The sequence below is a fragment of the Scylla paramamosain genome, chromosome 34 (genome assembly GCF_035594125.1).
Source record: "Scylla paramamosain isolate STU-SP2022 chromosome 34, ASM3559412v1, whole genome shotgun sequence".
Classification (NCBI taxonomy): Eukaryota; Metazoa; Arthropoda; class Malacostraca; order Decapoda; family Portunidae; genus Scylla; species Scylla paramamosain.
Genome location: NC_087184.1, coordinates 12,050,220 through 12,065,219, shown reverse-complemented (window position 1 = coordinate 12,065,219; position 15,000 = coordinate 12,050,220). Strand labels below are relative to the sequence as shown.

General features: G+C 45.0%; 2 protein-coding genes across 2 annotated transcripts in view; one reads left to right on the top strand and one right to left on the bottom strand.

The window, feature by feature from the left end:
- The window catches only part of LOC135090183 (epithelial discoidin domain-containing receptor 1-like), a 26,511-nt gene extending 14,319 nt beyond the window's left edge, over positions 1-12,192 (bottom strand). The window contains exons 1-6 of the mRNA XM_063986618.1: positions 11,935-12,192; positions 7,347-8,081; positions 6,938-7,040; positions 6,011-6,242; positions 2,695-2,841; positions 1,915-2,097 (exon numbers count right to left, since the gene is read on the bottom strand). The gene's annotated coding sequence lies outside the window, so the exon portion shown is untranslated. The remainder of the gene's footprint in view (positions 1-1,914; positions 2,098-2,694; positions 2,842-6,010; positions 6,243-6,937; positions 7,041-7,346; positions 8,082-11,934) is intronic.
- Positions 1-15,000, top strand: part of LOC135090184 (uncharacterized) — a 36,063-nt gene that overhangs the window by 12,565 nt on the left and 8,498 nt on the right. The window contains exon 2 of the mRNA XM_063986620.1: positions 13,655-13,695. The gene's annotated coding sequence lies outside the window, so the exon portion shown is untranslated. The remainder of the gene's footprint in view (positions 1-13,654; positions 13,696-15,000) is intronic.

Here is a 15,000-nt window from a genome sequence, read left to right as displayed (position 1 = left end):
TTAAAAACCCGTGTCACTTTATCTGGAGCCTTTGGAAAGTAGTGGAGGTGCAGGCAGAGAGAGAGAGAGAGAGAGAGAGAGAGAGAGAGAGAGAGAGAGAGAGAGAGAGAGAGAGAGAGAGCCATGCCTTTAAGAACACGTGCGAGAGACGCGGCCCCGCAACACAACAAGCGCAGTAGGAACGCTGTATAATTTGTAAGAACGAGTATCATTTGTCTTCTAAAATGTCCGCGCCCTAATGAGAAACAGCGGTGAGAGCCGGCACGCACGCACACACACGCACACAGGCACACGCACGCACGCGAAAGGAGAGTAGGTATAAGGGAGAGAACGGGTAAGATTAGAGAGTTTATGCCCGGCAGCTGCTTTGACACACGCACGCACGCACGCACGCGAAAAGGAGTATAGATGAAAAAGAAAAAAATATAAACGCAAGAATCGTGTGAGGGAAAACAATTGAGCGTCGGGAAACAAAAGACTGGCGCGAGCGAACCTGGGGCGTGTTACATTAGAGAGAGAGAGAGAGAGAGAGAGAGAGAGAGAGAGAGAGAGAGAGAGAGAGAGAGAGAGAGAGAGAGAGAGAGAGAGAGAGAGAGAGAGAGAGAGAGAGAGAATTAAAGAGCAGAGAAGGAAAAGGAAGTTATGAAAATGAAACACGCGAGAGAGAGAGAGAGAGAGAGAGAGAGAGAGAGAGAGAGAGAGAGAGAGAGAGAGAGAGAGAGAGAGAGAGAGAGAGAGAGAGAGAGAGAGAGAGAGAGACTGACTGCGAGCATGTGTGTGTGAGTAAAAATAAGGAAAAAAAAAATGAGAACACAAAAGGAAAAGGAAGTTATGAAAATGAAACACGAGAGAGAGAGAGAGAGAGAGAGAGAGAGAGAGAGAGAGAGAGAGAGAGGAAAAAATGAGTAGGGTAACCGCAAGGCAGGGCGGAGGACTTGCAAGGAACGTTGGTTTTGTCCTTTTTAGGGTTCCTTATGCTGCCCCGCCCCATCCCGCCCCGCCCCGCCCCGCCCCGCCCCGCCAACAACACCACTCTTTATGTATTATTATCATTACTTTTTTTGTTTGTGCCTTTACGAATCAAGCGATAATTTTCATGGGAGGGACTGAGATACAATTCAGAGGGAGTTTTTTTTTTCTTTTCTTATTTTATCGTCTTCTTTTTCTTCTGTCTTTTTCTTCTTGTTACTATTTATATTGGGTGTCTATTCTTCTCTTTTCTTCTTCTTCTTCTTCTTCTTTCGTCTCCTTCTTCTTATTATTATTATTTATATTGGGTGTGGTTGTGTCAGTTACAGTTGTGGTAGTAATGGTGGTGGTTAGTAGGTGTGGTGGTAGTGGTGCTACTACTACTACTACTACTACTACTACTACTACTACTACTACTAGGGTGTGTTTTTTCTTTTTGTGGTGGTGGTGGTGGTGTTAGCAGATTAGGTCACGTTAGCTAGTAGTAGTAATAGTAGCAATCAAATGTTTTTTTCTCTCCACACACACACACACACACACACACACACACACACACACACACACACACACACACACACACATACACACAGAAAAAAAAGAAAAAAAACTACAAAACTAAAAAACTAAAAAAAAAACTAAAAAAATCCACCTAAAAAAAAAACAGCAAAAAGTAATCCTATTGGACACCAGTTGACCTCACACACACACACACACACACACACACACACACACACACACACACACACACACACACACACACACACACACACACACAATTCACCCAACCCAATCTCTTAAACCTCCTCTAAACATAATCTATCCAAACCTAACCTAACCCAACCAATCCCTCAACCCTACCCCCCTGACCTAACCTGACCCCCAACCTCCCCTAAACCTAACCTAACTTAACCCTAACCTCCTCTAACCTAACCTAACCTGACCTACCTTTGCCTTGCCCTTGCGCGTTGACCCTGAAGTTGGTATGACCTGTCTCTCCGTCAGTAAGTTGCCCCAGGCCGCCCCTCAGCCAACCGCCGCGCTTCACCCCGTCGTAGGTCAGGTCACGGAAGCTGAGGTCACTACCCCCGCGTGCGTCTCCGTCAGGCATGGAATAGGACACGAGGCCGCCTGCAGGAAGAGGAGGAGGAGGAGGAGGAGGAGGAGGAGGAGAGGTGGTATTGAAGAAAAGAGTAACAAGGAAAAGGAAAAGTTGGAGGAAAGAAGGAACAAGTGGAGGAGGAGGAGAAGGAGAAGGAGGAGGAGGACGAGTACAATAATATATTAGCAAATTATCACATGAAAGAAAACAATTTCTCTCTCTCTCTCTCTCTCTCTCTCTCTCTCTCTCTCTCTCTCTCTCTCTCTCTCTCTCTCTCTCTCTCTCTCTCTCTCTCTTCCCTTTATCCATCTCCATCTCTTATATTCCCTAATTCCTACATTTATCTTTACGTTTCTCTTAATAAATTATTCTCCTCACAATCCATCTATACCCCCCTCTCTCTCTCTCTCTCTCTCTCTCTCTCTCTCTCTCTCTCTCTCTCTCTCTCTCTCTCTCTCTCTCTCTCTCGCTCTCGCTCTTGCTCTTGCGAAATACCTTCCCCTCACACACACACACACACACACACACACACACACACACACACACACCTCCCTTTGATACTTTACTCTCCCTCTCCCTCTCTCCCCCTCTCCCTCCCCCTCTCCCCCTCTCCCTCTCCCTCTCACCAGTGTAGCGGCATCCATACAGCTCGACGCGCATGCAGACCGTCCGCGGGTGGTCACTATGCGGCACGAACCTCACGCGGGAGGCGACGACGGGGGGCGGAGGTGGGAGGGGTGCGCCAGATAGGTGTTGCTGTTCCCCTCTAGCAGCTGAAGGGGAGAGGGAGAGAGGTGAGAGGAGGGGGGAGAGGTGGGGAGGGGTGAGGAGTTAAGGGGGTAATGGTACCTTGGGGGGTGAAGACGGGGAGGGGGAGGGTGTGGGAGAGGGAGAGTGAGAGGTGAGGGGAGACTGGTAGAGGGGAGATAAGGAAGAAAAAGGAATTTGTGTGTGTGTGCGGGTGGGAGAACACGAGAGAGAGAGAGAGAGAGAGAGAGAGAGAGAGAGAGAGAGAGAGAGAGAGAGAGAGAGAGAGAGAGAGAGAGAAAGTGAGGCTGAGAGGGGAAAAGAAAGGAGTTAGTGTGTGTGTGTGTGTGTGTGTGTGTAGGAGAAAACTTTGGAGAGTGAGAGGGGAAAGAGAGCGAGAGAAAGAGAGGGAGGGGTGAAGGGTGAGGGGAGAGAGAAATTAAGGTGTCAAAGATACCTAGGTGAGAGTAAGAGGGAGAAAGAGAGAGGAGTTTGTGAGTGAGAGAGAGAGAGAGAGGGAAAGACATTAGCTAAGGGGAGAGAGAGAGAGAGAGAGAGAGAGAGAGAGAGAGAGAGAGAGAGAGAGAGAGAGAGAGAGAGAGAGAGAGAGAGAGAGAGAGAGAGAGAGAGGGGAAAGGTAAGAGTTTACAGGTTTACGTGAGGGGAAGAAGAAAGGAGAGGGGAAAGAATGAGAAAATGGACACACACACACACACACACACACACACACACACACACACACACACACACACACACACACACACACACACACACACACACACACACAGAGAGAGAGAGAGAGAGAGAGAGAGAGAGAGAGAGAGAGAGAGAGAGAGAGAGAGAGAGAGAGAGAGAGAGAGAGAGAGAGAGAGAGAGAGAGAGAGAGAGAGAGAGAGATTAGGGAGAGTGAGAAATAAGAAAGAAAGGAAAGGAGATTAAAGTAAATTAGATAAAAGAAAGGGAAGTTATGAGAGAGAGAGAGAGAGAGAGAGAGAGAGAGAGAGAGAGAGAGAGAGAGAGAGAGAGAGAGAGAGAGAGAGAGAGAGAGAGAGAGAAAGGGGGGTGGCGGGAATATAGAGGGGAGAGATTGGATTCGGAGGGAGAAGAAGAGGAGGAGGGAGAGAAGGAAGAGGAGGAGGGGGAGGAAGAAGAGGAGGGGGAGGAGGAAGAGGAGGAGGAGGAGACTGATTTGAGAGGACGACAAGGAGGTTGATGATGAGGGAAGAAGGGAGGAAGGAAATGAGGGTGATGATGAGAGATAAATGAGGAGGAGGAGGAGGAGGAGGAGGAGGAGGAGGGCAAGAATAGAGTAGGAGGTGAGATGAGAAGAGAAAAGAATGGAAAGGTGGTGATTAAGAGAGAGAGAGAGAGAGAGAGAGAGAGAGAGAGAGAGAGAGAGAGAGAGAGAGAGAGAGAGAGAGAGAGAGAGAGAGAGAGAGAGAGAGGTAGTTCGGAGAAAATGAAAGAGAGAAAAAGGCAAAAAAAGACGGGTGGGAGAGAGGAGGAGGAGGAGGAGGAAGGGGAAAGTGATGGAGGAGGAGGAGGAGGAGGAGGAAGAAGAGGAGGAGGTTACACAAAGGAGAGAGAAGGCTGGTAGGGAAGATGATAAAGGAAGGAGGGAGGGTAATTATGACCACACCACACTTTTATATACCAGAGACAAGAGCTCTCCTTTGAAATCATTAGGCTCAACACACACTACATTGGCCACTGTTCTAAGACACTTCCGCGCAGCACCTCCACAAGGTTTAAAAGGCTCTAGTTGAAGTGACACGGGTTTTTAAGGATGTTTTTACCGTTCTAGTGACAGATTATCAAGGTTTCTACATTACTAACAGGAGGAACACTCTTGAAAACCAGGGTATTTATATTTAAAAGACTGGTTAAAATTGCACGGTTTTTTTTTAGGGTGTTTTTACAGTTCTAGTGACTGATAACAAAATTTCTATATTATTAACAGGAGGAACATTTTTGAGAACCCGGCCACCTACATTCATAAGGCTCTAGTTGAGGTGATACAGGTTTTGACCGGTGTTTTTACGGTTTTAGAGACATTTACTAGCTAGGTTTATCTATTAACAGAAGAAACAGTCTTGAGAACCCAGCACATCATCTCTGTGGCCTTTGAAAAACAGCCGTGGTGAGAGCAGAGCCTTTCAGAATGCGTGGGATTGACTCGCCATGCCCACAGTGAGGCAGTGATCCCCGTGCAACTCACCCAGAACACTCCGGATTCCTTCATTCTGTAATTTTTCTTCGTCTGAGTTACTTTACTTTCCACATTCATAAGTCATATCCATTTACTTTCTCTGCACGTGACTCATACAACTGTACTTTACTTTTTATAGATTTTTTTTCTTTGTGTTATTTCAGGAACGTCTCTTAATTTACCTGTGTATTGATTATTAGCTTACTTTTTTTTTCACATTAGTTTCGTTTCATTTCATATCAATTTTTTTTTCCTCCCTCTACGTGACACTGCGCACGATATTTCTCCTTTATTTTTCCTTACGTCACTTCAAGAAACATGTCCTGATTACTGACTTGTATCTTTCCACATTTGTTTCATCTACGTATCAGTCCCATAATATTCACTTACTATTTCTGTACGTGTTTGTTTCACTTATAAATCCCATCGCAATGTTTCACTTATAAATCCCACCACAATGTTTCACTTATAAATCCATCCCAATCATTTACTCTTTCTGTACGTGACTCGCAACACTATATTAACCCTTTCATTACTTCCCTTACGTAACCTTAGGAACGTTCAATCACCCACGTGCGGCCTAACCCTTCCCTGCGATATGCAAGTATTCTCGGCACTAAAAGCAATGAATGAAATTTTAACAAGCGTCTACAAGAAAGAAAGGAATTAGAAATATAGATCTTGCAGTTTTTAGCCAGTATAATATTTGGAGGCGGCTGCAGAACAAGAATTGGTGCCTCAGAGTGGTCATTGATTAAGGAAAGACATCAAATAGCAGTGAAGGGTTAATCTTTTAAATCCAGTGGCTGTCTTATACTCTTGTTTCATGCTAAGATTACATGATTTTATACAGGTGCTGTCTTAAAACCAGTGAGCTGCAAAAATTCTCTGTCCAAAAATATCTAGTTTCATACGATTTACTGTTGAAATGGACTAATTCAATATGTTCCAAGGAATCACCGGGTTTTAAGGCTTAATTAACTCACCTGCTGGCCGCGAGAGTCGGTGTAGGTGACCCAGTGAGACAAGCCAGGCCGCCACAGTTGGAGTTTGTACTGACGCGCAAATTCCCTCCCCTGGCCGTTCCCGAAGCGTCCTTGCACCTCCACCTTTGTCACTAGATGCGGCGCCCCCAGGTTCACCTCCAGGTATTCTGTGCCTTCCCTGTACACCATCTCCCGGGGACACCACGCGCCGCCCCCGACCTCCACGTGGGCTCTGGGTGGGGAGAGACGGGTGAAAGGGGTGGCGGTGTTAGTTTTAGAGATGCGAGGTGTTGTGGTTTGATTGTGGAGGGTGTGAGGGTGTGAGGAAAGTTTGTTTTGGTGTGTTTTGGTGTTTTCTTTCACCTACTCACTGTCTTCCTTTCCTATCATTCCATTTTCTTCACTCATCTATCTCCTGTCTTCCTTCCCTCATCTTCCCATTCCTTCCTTTCCTTTCTCTTCCTTTATCCATCCTCTGTCTTTCTTCCCTCACATTCCCTTCTCTTTCACCTATTTTCTTTTTTTCCTTTTTCATCTTTTTTTCTTTCATCTATCTCCAGCCCTCTTTTCCTTCCCCTTTTCACATCCATCTCCTCTTCCCTTCCTTCCCTTCTCACATCCATCTCTTCCCTCCTCCCATCTCCTTCCCTCTCCCTTGTCTCATTCATCTCGTTCGTTCTTCCTTCTTTATATTTCCTTCCCACTCCTCCCTTCCTCCATACATCTTCTCTTCACTCTTTCCTCCTCCCATTATTCTTTTCTCTTCCCTTTTCCTTTCCTTCATTTTCTTCCTTCCCCATTCTCTCACCCATCTCCTCGTCACTCTTTTCTCTCCCCATCTTCCCTCTCCTCTTCTCTCATCCATCTCGTCTCTGCTCTCCCCATCTCCCTGTCCTCTGTTTCCTCTCACTTCTCGTTTGCTCTCACCTCCCGTAGATGGCGTTGACAGCGGCGTCGAAGTAGGAGGAGGCAGAAATATGCTCATCTGGAATTGCACCGGACTGCATTCCAAGGGCGCCTCCACATTGCCCTGAGGAGGAGGAGGAGAAAGAGGAGGAGGAGGAGGAGGAGGAGGAGGAATGAGATTAGGACGAGGAAGGGGGACAGAGAGAGAGAGAGAGAGAGAGAGAGAGAGAGAGAGAGAGAGAGAGAGAGAGAGAGAGAGAGAGAGAGAGAGAGAGAGAGAGAGAGAGAGGAAAATCACAAAATAAAAATTGGAAAAAATACTTAAAATTTAAACGCCTTTTGAAAAAAAAAATATATATATATATATATAAAAAACTATTTCACAATCAAAACATCTTAATTACTACTCCCAGTCTACCTGTATCCTTACCTGTACTTAGACTGGTGGTAAGGGAAGGCCACTGAACGAGCATCACCACTACTCCCACCAAAAAATTTCTTATCCTCAGTCCAGGGCCTCTTGTACCATCCCTCATCTCCCCTTGTTCTCCCTCTTCCCTAGTACTTCCTGGTCTCCGCTGCCTCATAGTGCCTTCAGGTAGCCAGATGCGTCCACAGGTAACATTGGGAGGGACTAGGAGGGTCTGGGATGGTCTAATTCAGTGGTTTGTTCATGACCGGTGTCTCGCGGTGCATCTTCGACTTGGTACGGTTCGTGTTTGCTTGTTGGTGCTCTTGTTTGTTTTGGTTCATTTCGTCTGTGTTTTTGTTTTGCGAGTGAGGCATTGTGTTTGTTTGTATCTCTCTCTCTCTCTCTCTCTCTCTCTCTCTCTCTCTCTCTCTCTCTCTCTCTCGAGCACTTTTTTTCTTTTTCGAGTGTGTGTGTTGTTTTCCCTCTCCTTTTGTCTGTCTTTTTGTTTCTGAGACTGGAAAATCTCTCTCTCTCTCTCTCTCTCTCTCTCTCTCTCTCTCTCTCTCTCTCTCTCTCTCTCTCTACGTCTCTGTCACTCACTTCGCGAAAAGAGAAATATCACGACAGTCCCCAGAAAGAGATGACTGGTATCTCTTTGTTTACATCAGTGACGGAAGGAAGCTTTTAACCATCTCGAGGGACTGACAGGCGGGGAGGACCGGGACGACTTTTGATTCCCTTGACGTGACACCACTGAAAAAAAAGAAAAAAATAATAAAAATAAGAGAGAGTAGTAGCAAGAAAGGGAGACTGAAGAGCTGGTGTTACTAATGCATGAAACGTTTTGCTCTTAAAGATGATGAAGTGGTGGTGGCGTCCGTTGGTAGTTAAGTGGGTGGTGACGAGCACAAAGGAACTTAAAGGAAGAGCAAATTTCTGGGTATGTTTAGTCTTTGTGAGAGGTGTTGAGGTGGCGGGTAGTAATTGTGAAGGCTCCTCCCCACCTACTACTACTACTACTACTACTACTACTACTACTACTACTACTACTACTACTATTACTACTACTACTACTAACACTTTATAACAACAACGAAAATAAAAACAACAATAACAAAACTACTACTATTAGTACTCCACGATTCCATGAACCCTCTCTCTCTCTCTCTCTCTCTCTCTCTCTCTCTCTCTCTCTCTCTCTCTCTCTCTCTCTCTCTCTCTCTCTCTCTATTGTCCCAAGCCATAAAATTCTCGTTAGCAAATGACAAACAAACTCTTCACTGGTCTGCTCTCACCTCAAACATACAGGGAGAGAGGGAGAGGGAGAGGGAGTGGGAGAGGGAGAGGAAAGGAGAGAAGGAAATGGCAGGGAGGGAGAAATTTGTAACTCTACCGTGCATTTACTTTTTTCCTCTATTTCTTTCTCCTCCTCCTCCTCTTCCTCTTCCTCCTCCTCAATTCTTGTCTGCTTTCTTTTTTTTTCCTCTTCTCTCTCTCCGTTATTGCTTTTATTTTTAACCCTCCATTCTTTCCTTCTTATTTTCTTTTTACCCTCTTCATCCTCCTCCTCCTCCTCCTCGTCCTCCTCCTCCTCTTCCTCCATTTTCTTTTTATCGTCATCCTTTTTTCCTCGCTCCTCTATTTATTTACTTGTGATCTCAAACCTTCCTCCTCCTCTTCCTCCTCCTCCTCCTACAGCTTCCTCCAAAATCTTCTTTACTTTTTTTCTTTCCTTCTGTCCCTCCTTTCATATCTTCCTCTTCCTTCTGTTTTTCTCTTCTGTTCTTTTCTTCTCTTGTTTATTTTCTTGTTTCTTGGTTTTTATATTTTCCTCAATCTTCCTATCTCCATTTTATCTCTCATTCCTTCTCTTCCTCCTCCTCCTCCTCCTCCTTCTTTTCCTCTTGTTTATTCCTTTGTTCTTTTTTTCCCAGGTCTTTCTATCTCCTTCATTCCTTCCTCTTTTCCCTTCTTCCTCCTCCTTCTCTTTCTTCTACTTCTTCTCCTCCTCCTCTTCCTTCTTTCAATTTTTTTTCCTGTTCCCTTCTTTCCTCGTATCTAACTTTCCATTCTCTCTCTCTCTCTCTCTCTCTCTCTCTCTCTCTCTCTCTCTCTCTCTCTCTCTCTCTCTCTCTCTCTCTCTCTCTCTCTCGTATTTATTTTATTTCCCTCATCTCGTTTATTCTTACGTTTCTTAATTTTCTCTCTACGTTTAGATTATTTCCTCCTTTTTCTCCCTCCCGTCTTGTCTCCTCCTCCTCCTCCTCCTCTTCTCCTCTTCCTCAGCATTCATACACAAAGCTTCAACGTTGATCATTTTCTCTCTCTCTCTCTCTCTCTCTCTCTCTCTCTCTCTCTCTCTCTCTCTCTCTCTCTCTCTCTCTCTCTATCAGCGTTCATTTGAAGATGTTTATTAGTCGCTGAGTGTTGTAAAGTTAGTGAGTTTATCAGAGAGAGAGAGAGAGAGAGAGAGAGAGAGAGAGAGAGAGAGAGAGAGAGAGAGAGAGAGAGAGAGAGAGAGAGAGAGAGAGAGAGAGAGAGAGAGATGCTTGGAATACCTAAGATTAGTAAGCTCAAATTGTTATTACCTGCCTGAGTTACCCTGAGTATGTAGTAGTAGTAGTAGTAGTAGTAGTAGTAGTAGTAGTAGTAGTAGTAGTAAGAGGAGGAGTAGGGAATGAATGCTTGTAATAGTAAAGGGGGAAAGAAAATAGTAATAGTAGTAATAATAGTAGTAGTAGTAGCAGTAGTAGAAACAGGAGTAGGGGATGAATGCTTGTAATAGTAAAGGGGGTGGGGAAGAATAATAACAGTAGTAGTAGTAATAGTAGTAGTAGTTGCAACAGCAGTAACAGAAGCACACACATATCTACAACAAAATCTCCAGCACTTAACACACACACACACACACACACACACACACAAAAACCACTCGATCTAATCAACATACACCTCCCTAACCTAACCAAAGCGACAGGACGTACCACTAAAATTAACTTACAACTGTAGAAAGAGAGAGAGAGAGAGAGAGAGAGAGAGAGAGAGAGAGAGAGAGAGAGAGAGAGAGAGAGAGAGAGAGAGAGAGAGTATAGGACAATTCGCCACAGTAGGAGGATCAACTTAGAATCCAACCCTGCTAAAAGCGATCCAAACCTGTTAAAAGCGATTCAGTCCTTTATAGAAGAGTTGGATTAACCTGTACACTGCCTTCCTGCCGCTACCTTAGAGAGAAAATAGGGGAGAGTGGGGAGAGGGGGAGAGAAAGAGAGAGGGAGAGGGAGGGAGAGTGAGAGAGAGAGAGAGAGAGAGGGATCAATAAGTGACAGCTCTTCGTATTGCGAGGGGAAGAGAGGGAGAGGGGATAAAGAGGGAAGAGAGGGAGAGGGAAGGAAGAGGGAGAGGGAAGGAAGGAAGGAAGGAAGGAAGGAAGGAAGGAAGGAAGGAAGGAAGGAATGCCACCAATCTATAGCAGTGCGAGTAGTGGTTAGAGAGAGAGAGAGAGAGAGAGAGAGAGAGAGAGAGAGAGAGAGAGAGAGAGAGAGAGAGAGAGAGAGAGGCAGACAAAATGTTATGGATTAATCACTTCTGTTACCTTTAGTCTCTCTCTCTCTCTCTCTCTCTCTCTCTCTCTCTCTCTCTCTCTCTCTCTCTCTCTCTCTCTCTTCTATGTGCGTGCGTGGGTGGGCGCCTGTGCGTGTGTTCAACCATCAAATCTCTTCAAACGCTCCCCACACACACACACACACACACACACACACACACACACACACACACATATACACACACACACCTGTCTATGCACTTCCTACCTGTCTACCTGCGCGCATACCTACACACACACACACACACACACACACACACACACACACACACACACACACACACACACACACACACATACATACATACACACGTTCACTTTCTCAAATTCTCTTTTTTTTTATTTTCTTTCTTCTAGACAAGTTTTTGTTGCGTCTTATTCTTCATCTTATTTTTATTATCATTTATTATTTATCCTCCCTCGCTTTGTTAATTTGGTTCCTTTGTGTTTTCATCTATATATATATTTTTTTTTTTTTTTGAGGAGGAGGAAGAGGAGGAAGAGGAAAAGGAGGAGGAGGAGGAGGAGGAGGAGGAGGAGGAGGAGGAGGAGGAGGAGGAGGAGGAGGTTACGCACTCCACCCAGTCATAATGTGTGTGTGTGTGTGTGTGTGTGTGTGTGTGTGTGTGTGGTGGTATGTGTATGTATGTACGAGTATACCTTTTTTTTTTCCTTTTGTGTGTGTGTGTGTGTGTGTGTCTGTGTGTGTTTCTTTCTCTCACCTTAATTTTCACCACACTAAACACACACACACACACACACACACACACACACACACACACACACACACACACACACACACACTGCAATATGAACAAGAACGAACAACGAAACATGACAAAATGAACAATAATAACAACACACACACAAACAACAGTCTTCCTTACCTACCCACCTACCTACACACACACACACACACACACATATAGAGGTCATGCGCGAAGTTAAATATCTTTCTAAACACACACGCAGAATACAACACAAAAAACACAATTTAAACCTTACCTTTTGCACCTCCACCCGCACGCACCTTCGCAACACACCCACAAACACCTCAGCACTGCACAGGTAGGACACAACACGCAGGTGGGGGCACGGGACACGATTAGCAACACCTACACACAAGCACAAGGGGGGAAGAAAGAAGGGCGACACACATCCTTTCCCCGCCACGTCCCGAGAGACACTGGGCTGGTTGGCTGGGCTCAGGCTGGCTGGCTGTGAGCTGCCCTTCTTGTTCCTCTCCTATACTGACCCTCACTGAATCGGTCCCGCCCATCAGGTGCAGGAGGAGGAGGAGGAGGAGGAGGAGGAGGAGGAGGAGGAGGAGGAGAAGGAGGAAAGGAAGATAGAAGGAATGTGCTGTTTTAATAATTCTTAAGCTTAAAATACAGAGAATAAAGGGTATTTTTATTCAGCTCTCGTGTTTATAAGAGTAGGGAAAATAATAAGGTAAATTACGTAATAGAAAACGAAATTCATTAGTGAGGGAGTCGCTAGGGGGAGACTGCGATAAAATGCAAATGATATCAAAACAATTCTATGGCATTTTAAAGACCACGGCTGGGAGTGTACTGGGGACCGGGGAGTGGTGGGGGAGTGGCGGGATGGGCGTGGGATGGCCTGGAAGGGGATTAGGGCGTACTGGGAGGGGTGTGAAGTGTACTGGTGGTGAACTGGAGACTGGGGTGTACCGGGAGGGTGTAGAGGGAGTTTACTGGGGACTGGGGTGTACTGGGATGGGTGTGAAGTGTACTAGGAGTGAAAATGGGACTGGGGTGTACCGGGAGATGGTGTATCATATGAACTGGGGGTGTACCTTACTGGGGGACTGTGTGAGGGTGTAACGGCGGGTGTGAGAGGGTGTACTGGGAGTGTACTGGGTGGATGTACTGGGAACTGGGTGTAGAAAATGGTGAGTAGTAGTAGTTGTAGTAGTACTTGTTGTTGTTGTTGTTGTTGTTGTTGTTGTTGTTGTTGTTGTAAGCAGAATTGCATAACATTACATCGCCATCACAATAATAATAATAATAATAATAATAATAATAATAATAATAATAATAATAATTAGCAATAATCAGATGCTTAACAAAAGGTTAGGTTTCTAATTTGAAGGAAAAGAAGAAAATTACTTCAGAATCTTTTGTTCCAGAGAGAGAGAGAGAGAGAGAGAGAGAGAGAGAGAGAGAGAGAGAGAGAGAGAGAGAGCAAGTCCATTCATTGATCGCGATGGTCAAGTAGGTTTGTACACGTGCGTGCGTGTGCGTGCGTTTGTGTCCGTCTCTGTGTGTGTGTGTGTGTGTGTGTGTGTGTGTGTGTGTGTGGCGGTGGGTGGCTGGGTGTGGTTGGGTTATAAAGTAATTTTGTATCTTTTTTTGTGTAATTTTGACCTCCTCCTCCTCCTCCTCCTCCTCCTCCTCCTCCTCCTCCTCCTCCTCCTCCTCCTCCTTCTCCTCCTCCTCCTGTGCCTGAGGGAAAGGAGGAAACCTGCATGGCGACTAGGAGAATGTTACCTCTCTCTCTCTCTCTCTCTCTCTCTCTCTCTCTCTCTCTCTCTCTCTCTCTCTCTCTCTCTCTCTCTCTCTCTCTCTCTCTCTCTCTCCTCACTCTAATCCATACCATTTACCACTTATCCTTACTCACCCCCCCTCGCTTTTCTCTCTCCCTTTTTCTCTCTACACCCATACAAATAATCACTGTTTCTATTGTTATTTCTGTATTTCAGGTGCGCAGGACAGGTATTCCCGCACGTCCATCACCTCACAGGTAAGCGGATAGCCCCTTTCACTAATTAGAGTTATCTCATACGCCCAAATATAGCGGCGTGTTACCTGAGGGGGCCACGAGAGACAGGTGAGGCAGGGCGGGGTTCTGAAGGGGCTGATTGCGAGGTGAGGGAAGTGAAGGAAGGAAGAGAGGAATGGGGAAGGAATGGGATGGGGTGAAAGGAAAGAAAATTAACTACGGGAAGGAAGAGTGAAAAGGTAAGTGACCTGAGGAAAGGAAATAATTGAGGAAAGGAAGGAAGGATGAGGGAAGAAATGGAGGACGAGAGAAGGAAAGGAAAGAAAAGGAATGGGGAAGGAAGGAAATGAATTAAGGGAAGGAAGGAAGGAAGGAAAGGAAAGAAATGGAATAGGGTTAAAGGAAAGGATAAATATTGAGGGAAGGGAGAAGGAATGAGGGAAAGAATGAATGATAAAGGATGGAAAGGAAAGGAATGGAATAGAAGCGAAAGGAAAGGAACTGAGGGAAGGAAGAAAGGAAGAAAAGGAAAGGAATGGGATTTAAGGAAAGGAAAAGGATGGAAATAAATGAAGGAAGGAAGAAAGGAATAAAGGAAGGAATGGAGGAAGAAGGAAGGAAAGGAATAGGAGGAAGAGAAAAGGGAGGAAGCGAAAAAAAGAGGAAAGTAATGTAATGGAATGAAAGGAAATGAAATGAGGAAAGGAGAAAGGAAATGAAGTAAAGGAAGAAAGAAAAGGAGAGGAAAGGTGTGATATGTTTCTTATTTTGTTGTTGTTGTTTTTGTCTTTTCTCGTGTATATTTTTTTCTTTTCTTGTTCTTGTTCTTGTATTTCTTCTTGTTCACCTCCTATTGTTTTTTTTTTCATTTTTTCTCTTGCTTTTTTCTTTTCTTCCCTTCTCTTACTACTACTACTACTACTACTACCACTACTACTACCACTACTACTACTACTACTCCTACTACTGCTACCACCACCACCACCACCACCACCACCACAACCACCACCACCACCACCACCGCTACTAACAACAATAACAACAACAACAACAAAAACACTACCTCAACTTTCCGCTACCAAACACCCAGTACTTCCAGCTTTTTCAGAAAATTAACATTCCACTCCTTCCTTCACTTCCCCTCAAGTCTACATACTTAATAAAAAAAAAAAAAAAAAAAAAAAAAAAAAAAAAAAGAAGAGAAAACACGCATACTAGACATCTCCCGTTTTCTTTTTTCCCGGATTGAAGGGGTGGTGTTTTAGATCCATAATAGTTTACAAGGCGGCGGTGGTAATTATCATGACTGGGATCTTATTTACTCGA